The sequence below is a fragment of the Coregonus lavaretus genome, assembly GCF_964263955.1.
Source record: "Coregonus lavaretus genome assembly, chromosome: 4".
In the NCBI taxonomy this organism is placed as follows: domain Eukaryota; kingdom Metazoa; phylum Chordata; class Actinopteri; order Salmoniformes; family Salmonidae; genus Coregonus; species Coregonus lavaretus.
In genome coordinates this window covers 40,317,660-40,326,341 of record NC_139991.1, presented here as the reverse complement: position 1 = coordinate 40,326,341, position 8,682 = coordinate 40,317,660, and the positions used below count along the sequence as shown (strand labels likewise).

Sequence of the window (8,682 nt, the reverse complement as noted above, 5' to 3'; positions counted from 1 at the left end):
ACTGTCCATATCGGTCTACACTTCTAAGCGTGCCTGACTACCTCAGGAGGTGGTCAGGAAGATCTGATGACAATCAGATCACAATACATATTTTAATCGTCTACACCTGACGGAAAATGTGGGCACAATCAGAATATGGACATGATCAGGATAAAGGATGCATTTTAGAATCAGGTATAAACAGGGCTAGAGATGCATAGTAACTCTAGCTACCTTGGAACTCCACTTGATAGAAATCATTTCATGCTGTCATGGCATATCTGTTCATTGAATGGAAAGTCTCCCATAGTGCTCTAAGAACATTCACCAGTGTGTTTATGAACTGCATCGTCACAGCATTTGGTAAACTTCCTGGGTGTCCTCTTGGTGAACCTGACCTTGCCCCGAGCCTTCAGTGTGGAGGTGTACTCATAAGACTTCAGCTTGGTGTAGTAGTCTGAGAACTTGTTGTACAGGATGGAGATGGGCATGCCGTTCAGAATGATCCCAAAGGAGATGCAGGCGAAAGCAAACAGACGGCCCAGGATGGTCTCTGGAAACATGTCTCCATAGCCCACAGTAGAGATACTCACCTGAGGGAGGGAGAAGGCCAATGGTCATGTTATCTGTAAACATTAGAAACCTAGTCTCTATTGAACTTGCTACCATTGCCAGGAAATTACAACCTGGACTCAGATTCAACTTGCAGTGCATTGCAGTTTTCATTTTGCTTTGCAATCTGATCCCCGAGTTGACCCTTCGTGATATGTGTGTGCGTGTCACTGTGCTCAATACAGGCCTTGGAGGAGGCCAAGGAGAGCCCATGTGAAAAGCTTTATTTGGAGGATTAATCGAGAGGAGGGCGAGTGACGTAGGTCGTTTCTGGGGCTATATTCAACCTCTGTCTGAAGGCTGTTGAAGCATTGTTTAATGGAATTACAGAACTAAGGCACTAGGTTGGTCTACAGTCAATGGACGTAGACATACAGTACCAGTCAAACGTTTGGACACACCTTCTCATTCAAGGGTTTTTCTTTATTTTTACTATTTTCTACACTGTAGAACAATAGTGACTACATCAAAACTATGAAATAACACATATGGAATCATGTAGTAACCAAAAAAGTGTTAAAACAAATCAAAATATATTTTATATTTGAGATTCTTCCAATAGCCACCCTTTGCCTTGATGACAGTTTTGCACACTCTTGGCATTCTCTCAACCAGCTTCACCTGGAGTGCTTTTCCAACAGTCTTGAAGGAGTTCCCACATATGCTGAGCACTTGTTGGCTGCTTTTCCTTCACTCTGCCGTCCGACTCATCCCAAACCATCTCAATTGGGTTGAGGTCAGGGGATTGTGGAGGCCAGGTCATCTGATGCAGCATTCCATCACTCTCCTTCTTGGTCAAATAGCCCTTTCACAGCCTGGAGGTGGGTTGGGTCATTGTCCTGTGGAAAAACAAATGATAATCCCACTTAACCCAAACCAGATGGGATGGCGTATCGCTGCAAAATGCTGTGGTAGCCATGCTGGTTAAGTGTACCTTGAATTCTAAATAAATCACAGACAATGTCACCAGCAAAGCACCCCCACACCATAACACCTCCTCCTCCATGCTTTACGGTGGAAAATACACATGCGGAGATCATCCGTTCACCCACACCGCGTCTCACAAAGACACAGCGGTTGGAACCAAAAATGTCCAATTTGGACTCCAGACCAAAGGATACATTTCCACCGGTCTAATGTCCATTGCTCGTGTTTCTTGGCCCAAGCAGGTCTCTTCTTCTTATTGGTGTCATTTAGTAGTGGTTTCTTTGCAGCAATTCGACCATGAAGGCCTGATTCACACAGTCCCCTCTGAACAGTTGATGTTGAGGTGTCTGTGACTTGAACTCTGTAAAGGAATTTATTTGGGCTGCAATTTCTGAGGCTGGTAACTCGAACTTATCCTCTGCAGCAGAGGTCTTCCATTCCTGTGGTGGTCCTCATGAGAGCCAGTTTCATCATAGCGCTTGATAGTTTTTGCGACTGCACTTGAAGAAACGTTCAAAGTTCTTGAGATTTTCCGGATTGACTGACCTTCATATCTTAAAGTAATGATGGACTATCGTTTCTCTTTGCTTATTTGAGCTGTCCTTGCCATAATATGGACTTGGTCTTTTACCAAATAGGGCTATCTTCTGTATACCCCCCTCTACCTTGTCAAACCACAACTGATTGGCTCAAACGCATTAAGAAGGAAATCAATTCCACAAATTGACTTTTAAGAAGGCACACCTGTTAATTGAAATGCATTCCAGGTGACTACCTCATGAAGCTGGTTGAGAGAATGCCATGAGTGTGCAAAGCTGTCATGAAGGCAAAGGGTGGCTATTTGAAAAATCTCAAATCTCAAATATAATTTTATTTGTTTAACACTTTTTTGGCTGCTACATGATTCCATATGTGTTATTTAATAGTTTTGATGTCTTCACTATTATTCTACAATGTAAAAAATTAAGAAAAACCCTTGAATGAGTAGGTGTGACCAAACGTTTGACTGGTAGTGTACGACAGATCAAATCCCATGTCATCTAGCTCCTTTAAATAAGTTTGAAGTGCCTCAAAGGAAATCCCTAAATGCCTTTCCCTGGCAGTGAGAGGGAACCAGAGTCCAGCCCTCTTTAATACCATTGTATTTAGTAGGCAATGGAAAATAGCTTCCACATCTGCTGAGTCAGCCCTAATGAAACAAGGTCAAGACATCAGGGCAGGACAGGCTATTGGAAATGTGAAGATGCCTCTTAAAGGTAACAGTGATAAAAGGCTACTGTACTTGACAAGGGTGTGATGAAGCTATCTTCAGTGCATTCGGAAAGTATTCAGACCCCTTGACTTTTTCCACATTTTGTTACGTTACAGCCTTATTCTAAAATTGATTTAAATGTTTTTGAGATTTGTTGCGAAAACAAATAATAAAACTGGAATATCACATTTACATAAGTATTCAGACCCTTTACTCAGGACTTTGTTGAAGCACGTTTGGCAGCGATTACAGCCTTGAGTCTTCTTGGGTATGACGCTACAAGCTTGGCACACCTGTATTTGGGGAGTTTCTCCCATTCTTCTCTACAGATCCTCTCAAGCTCTGTCAGGATGGATGGGGAGAGTTGCTACACAGCTATTTTCAGGTCTCTCCAGAGATGTTAGATCGGGTTCAAGTCCGGGCTCTGGCTGGGCCACTCAAGGACATTCAGAGACTTGTCCCGAAGCCACTCCTGCGATGTATTGGCTGTGTGCTTAGGGTCGATGTCCTGTTAGAAGGTGAACCTTCGCCCCACTGTGAGGTCCTGAGCGCTCTGGAGCAGGTTTTCATCAAGGATCTCTCTGTACTTTGCACCATTCATCTTTGCCTCGATCCTGACTAGTCTCCCAGTCCCTGCCGCTGAAAAAAATCCACACAGCATGACGCTGCCACCACCATGCTTCACCGTAGGGATGGTGCCAGGTTTCCTCCAGACGTGAGGCTTGGCATTCAGGCCAAAGAGTTCAATCTTGGTTTCATCAGACCAGAGAATCTTGTTTCTCATGGTCTGAGAGTCTTTAGGTGCCTTTTGGCAAACTCCAAGCAGTTCCATTTGGCCACTCTACCATAAAGGCCTGATTGGTGGAGTGCTGCAGAGATGGTTGTCCTTCTGGAAGGTTCTCCAATCTCCACAGAGGAAATCTAGAGTTCTGTCAGAGTGACCATCGGGTTTTTGGTCACCTCCCTGACCAAGGTCCTTCTCCCCCGATTGCTCAGTTTGGCCGGGAGGCCAGCTCTAGGAAGAGTATTTTGCAGAAATGTCTAAAAACCTGTTTTCACTTTGTCATTATGGGGTATAGTGTATAGATTGCGGAGGATTTTTATTTATTTAATCCAGTTTAGAATAAGGCTGTAACGTAACAAAATGTGGAAAAAGTCAAGGGGTCTGAATACTTTCCGAAGGCACTGTATTTCTGGCAGCATGTTTGTAACTAAGGCCTCTGTAGCTCAATTGGTAGAGCATGGTGCTTGTAACGCCAGGGTAGTGGGTTCGATCCCCGGGACCACCCATTCGTAAAAATGTATGCACACATGACTGTAAGTCGCTTTGGATAAAAGCGTCTGCTAAATGGCATATTATTATTATTATTATTATTATTAGTTCTAGGTGGAATTGAAATGTCATATCGGAATCTGCAGGTAACAATGAATCAATGTTGCTCCATGCTGTGTAAAACCCAATTGTATGTGTTTAACAGTACCACATAAACACATCGGAAGATACTCAGTCAGCACAGAGCAAGGTCAGAGTGTGCTGAATAATGATAGTCCAGAATTTGCAGTGATATTGTAATAATACACCAGTTACTTACTGGAACATAACAGTACAAACATTTCAAAATAACTAAACTAATCAATGAGGTAATACAATAATATTAAGCAAATTACTTAGAATGACCAATGTAATAGAATGGGATGACTTACAGCTGCCCACCACCATGCCTGAGGGATGCTTGTGAAGTTGGTCTGATGGACGTCATGTTCAACCGTGTACACCATGGCAGAGAAGGTGAGGATTCCCATGGCGATGAAGAGGAATAGGCAGCCCACCTGCTGGTAGCACTGGCGCAGCGTGAAGCCGAATGCTCAGCCCCGTAGAGTGGCGTGCCAGCTTCAAGATACGGAAGATCCTCATCAAACGCATGATTCTCAGCACCTGGCCCAATTTGCCCACCCGGCCCACCGTCTCGATGTCTTGGTGCTTCCCGTAGTCGTCGTTCTCGAAGCACTCCAGCACCAGCTGCAGGTAGAGGGGAAAGATGGCGATCAGGTCCACCCCGTTCAGGACGCTTTTCCCGAAGCGTCGCAGGTCTGGCGTGGACACCAGACGTAGCAGGTACTCCATTGTGAAGAAAGCGATGCAGAAGGTTTCCACATACTCCCCGTAGGTCTTCCCGCTCAGCTGGCCCGTGGGGGTGGTGTACTGCATCTCCTCCACCGTGTTCAGCGTCATGGCCACCAGGGACACCAGCACGAAGAAGCTGGAAGCCACAGCCATGAGCTTGGCGGTGACGGAGGAGAAGGGCTTCTCCATCAGGTTCCAGATGATGCAGCGCAACTGGCCGAACGCCATCCCATGGAACAGGTCCTCATTCTCCTCCAGCTCCACCTCGGCCTCCAGCTCCCGCTGGATCTTCAGCTGCTCATTGAGTTCATCCTGGCGCTCCTCAAAGGAGATGCGGCAGCAGCGGTGTGTGTTCTTGATCCTAACGCCCCAATAGTTGATCTCCTCAAGGAAGTTCCTGGGACACAGCTCGTCCTTGATCCAGAGCACGCCCGTCCGGTAGAAGTTGAAGATGCTGTGGAAGATGTCCGGGTCCCTGTCGAAAAAAAACTTGTTGTTCTGGACAATATAGTCGTCACACAGGTCCAGCTTTCTGTTGTGGTCCGTGTATGTCGCCAGGCAGCCGATCCTCGTCTTGGGATACTTGGCAGCAACCCTGTAGGAGATCTGATACACCTTCCCACCTACGTTGATGTTCAGCATGTAGTTCTTCACAAGAGAGGAGAGAGCTCTTGTTGGGGAGGCCATTACAACATCTTCCTCATCTTCGTACTCTGCATAGATGTCGTAGATGTCTTGGCTGAGCTCTTGCATGGAGTTCCATTGTTTCACCAAGTTGTTCTGGGTGAGGAGAACATTGTAGTCCTCCTCTGGGTCCTTGTATGTGGGGCCTATCCCCCCCACTTTGTAGTTGGGGAAAAGGCTCTGTCTCCTGTTCTTGAGCATTCTCGAGTCCTGTGCTGGGCCCTGGTCAGACGCAGCGGCTCACTGAGTGGTGTGGAGGCATTACCACAGGTCTAATACCCTCTCCTGAGTCACTCACAGCAGAATACCAGTTGAAAGAAACAACCCTGACCGTCTAATGTAGCTGACTGAGGATCTGCGTACTTAAAATTTTAAATACCATTATCCTCTTCCAGTCCCTTTCCCCTCCTCCCTCTCTCACTCTTCCAGTCCCTTTCCCCCCCACCCTCCCACCCTGACGGCTTTCATTTGCCTTACATTCACAGATCAAATCGCCTAGCCACAGCAGGGGACGCTCTGTGCTGTATTATAGACCATTACTCACCTCCTAGTTGGTAGTAAAAAATAAAAAATAAAGGGTGAGGATGCAGCATAAATCCAGTTTGTTTCAATGATTCTAACCCATCTTTTTATGTCATCTAATGGAAATATTTTAACAGAAAGTCCTAAGGAAATCTTTCCGGTCATATCTCATGTGATGTGTTTTCCTCTACATGCAGCTACTAATAGTCTTAAAACCCCTGGCTTATATGTGGAGTATTATAATCCTAGAGGCATGATAAAAAACAATAACACGCCTGATGTCTACTGGCATTAACACGATCGAACATAACAAATATATATTAATACAAAAAATAGAAGCAGTGCGCTGGGCCTTTACTAGTCCTGTATTAGCGGACCAATATAGCATCTGTAGCATGGGCATTTTCTTTTTCAGCACCCCCCTCGACACTCCATTTAGTATGATATGTTACGTTTCGTATGGTATGTATTAATTTGTGGATGTCCATCACCCGTTTCATATGATATGTTCCGAATTTGCAAAACATACAATATGTTACGAATAAGCAAAGCGTACAAAATGTAACGAAATGGCAACGTATAATATGTTACGAATTCTAGCTAAGTGGCCTTAGGTTTAAGTTTAGGGGTTAGGGGAAGGGTTAGCTAAAAGGGTTAAGGTAAGGGTTAGCTAACATGCTAAGTAGTTGCAAAGAAGCTAAAAAGTAGTAAGTAGTTGAAAAGTTGTCTGTGATGAGATTCGAACTCGCAACCTTTTGGTTGCTAGACGTTCACGTTATACAAAATGTATAACAATATGTTATGAAAGGTTACGTTTAGGAGTTAGGTTAAAGGGTTAAAGTTAGGGGAAGAGGAAGGGTTAAGGTTAGGGCAGGGGTTCCCAAACTTTTTGGGCCCACATATCTGGAAACTCTCGTAACCCCAACCATGTGAAAATAATATGTAATTAACAGCCAACTTTTTTATTTGGGGCTATGGCAGTCAATTGAAAAACATTCTAACAGTATTTCTGATTGTCTTCTCAACTCACTTGTAATGTGGGGCTATAACAGTCAATGGCAAATTAGTCTGAAATAATGTATCTTATCTCACCACCACTAATGAGATGGGTGTGCTTGATTCATGTCGCGTCGGAGCTTCTCAAAGTCAGGGGGCGTGGTTGACAATGCGCAGCTCATATCTGCTGTCACATCCAACCTGGTTCGATATTTGGTTTTAATGCAGACGAGAGCACTGAATCCAGCTTCACACAGATATGAGATGGTGAAGGGTACCATGAGTTTTATGGTGCTTTCAAGGCAACTGGGAACTCTGAAAAATACAAGGTCAAATCATGACATCAGCAGTGGCGTGTATTCATGGATGCCAAGGGAAGCCAGACTTCCCCAAAAAATGGACCAATAAAAAAATATAAAATAATTTATCTTTCGTCTCTCTGTGTTTCATAATTTTCCTTCAATTCGCAAGAGGCTGAATGTATCTCACAGGAGAAAGCGTCCGAGCGAGCGAAACAGCACCCCTCTGTCTCTCTACGTGTCGGCCATCTATCTGATTCTGTCTGGTCCAAACGAGTTTGACATTGTTGCCACCCGTAGCATTGAAGGCAAGGGAAGCCAGCAAGCATCTGGCCTCCCTTGACAAAAAAAGTATACAAAATTAGCCAATCAGCGTTGAGCTAAACTGAGCGAGCTCAACTGTGAATGGTCCTGGCGCACCAAAAAAAAGTGTAAAGGGAAGCCAGCTTGGATTTGGCGTCATTCCTATCAAATCCCATTGAGAGCATACGTCATTGACAGAAACACTTGAATTGTTGCATCTCGTTGTGTTGTTGTCCTCGGTGGCTAGCTAGCTGTTAATTGGCCCTTTCCTAAATTAGCCATGGTTGGAGATAGGGATTTGGACTTGTGGTTTTACTTCATTCTCTGTACTGGTCAATGATTACAACGACGATTCTGATCCAACCATTAATTCATACATTATTGTGCCCTGGCCTGAGAGGATGGAATTTCAATATGTAGCTAGATGTAGAAGGCTAATGTTAACTAGCTAATGTTGCCCATGAATGGAAGTTAGGCTAGCGAGCAAGCATTTTAGCCAGGTAGCCTAGGACAACAAAAAATAAAAGTGTCTACTGTATGACAGAGTGATAGACCGTTTCATCAACATGAAAGAGAGGAGGATGGCATTGGTGTTTTTCTACAAGTAGGGTGAGTCAACATGTTTTTCTACTTGCACGAACGCGCGCACACACAAAAATCCTAACCTTACGTTGATTGGACTAAATTGTTTTTGGTGTCTTTTAGTTGTCACTGTATTAGACTGATTTGATGATGTTGAAATTGAAATGGTGCTGGAATAGTGGAGGCAGCTCCTGTTTTCTTTGCGACTTGCGGTAAGTCTCTGTGGTTATAAATCAATAGTTGTTTAGTGTAGGTCACGTAATTGTCTGTAACTGTACATGCAATATGCTTTGTGGACTTCACTGGACCGAGGTTGCTATCCGGTTTTGTGATAAAACAAAGGTGTGGTTGAATTTATTCTGCCACTGTGTCTTCTTATTGTCTCGGCCTTTAGGCCTGTA

General features: G+C 44.4%; 1 pseudogene across 1 annotated transcript; it reads right to left on the bottom strand.

Annotated features, from left to right (window-relative positions):
• Positions 1-293: 293 nt before the first annotated feature.
• On the bottom strand, positions 294-5,780 carry LOC311127419 (potassium voltage-gated channel subfamily V member 2-like; annotated as a pseudogene). The gene is made up of 2 exons: positions 4,475-5,780; positions 294-572 (listed from the first exon to the last, which is right to left on the bottom strand). The product of its transcript is annotated as a potassium voltage-gated channel subfamily V member 2-like (transcript).
• Positions 5,781-8,682: the final 2,902 nt, after the last annotated feature.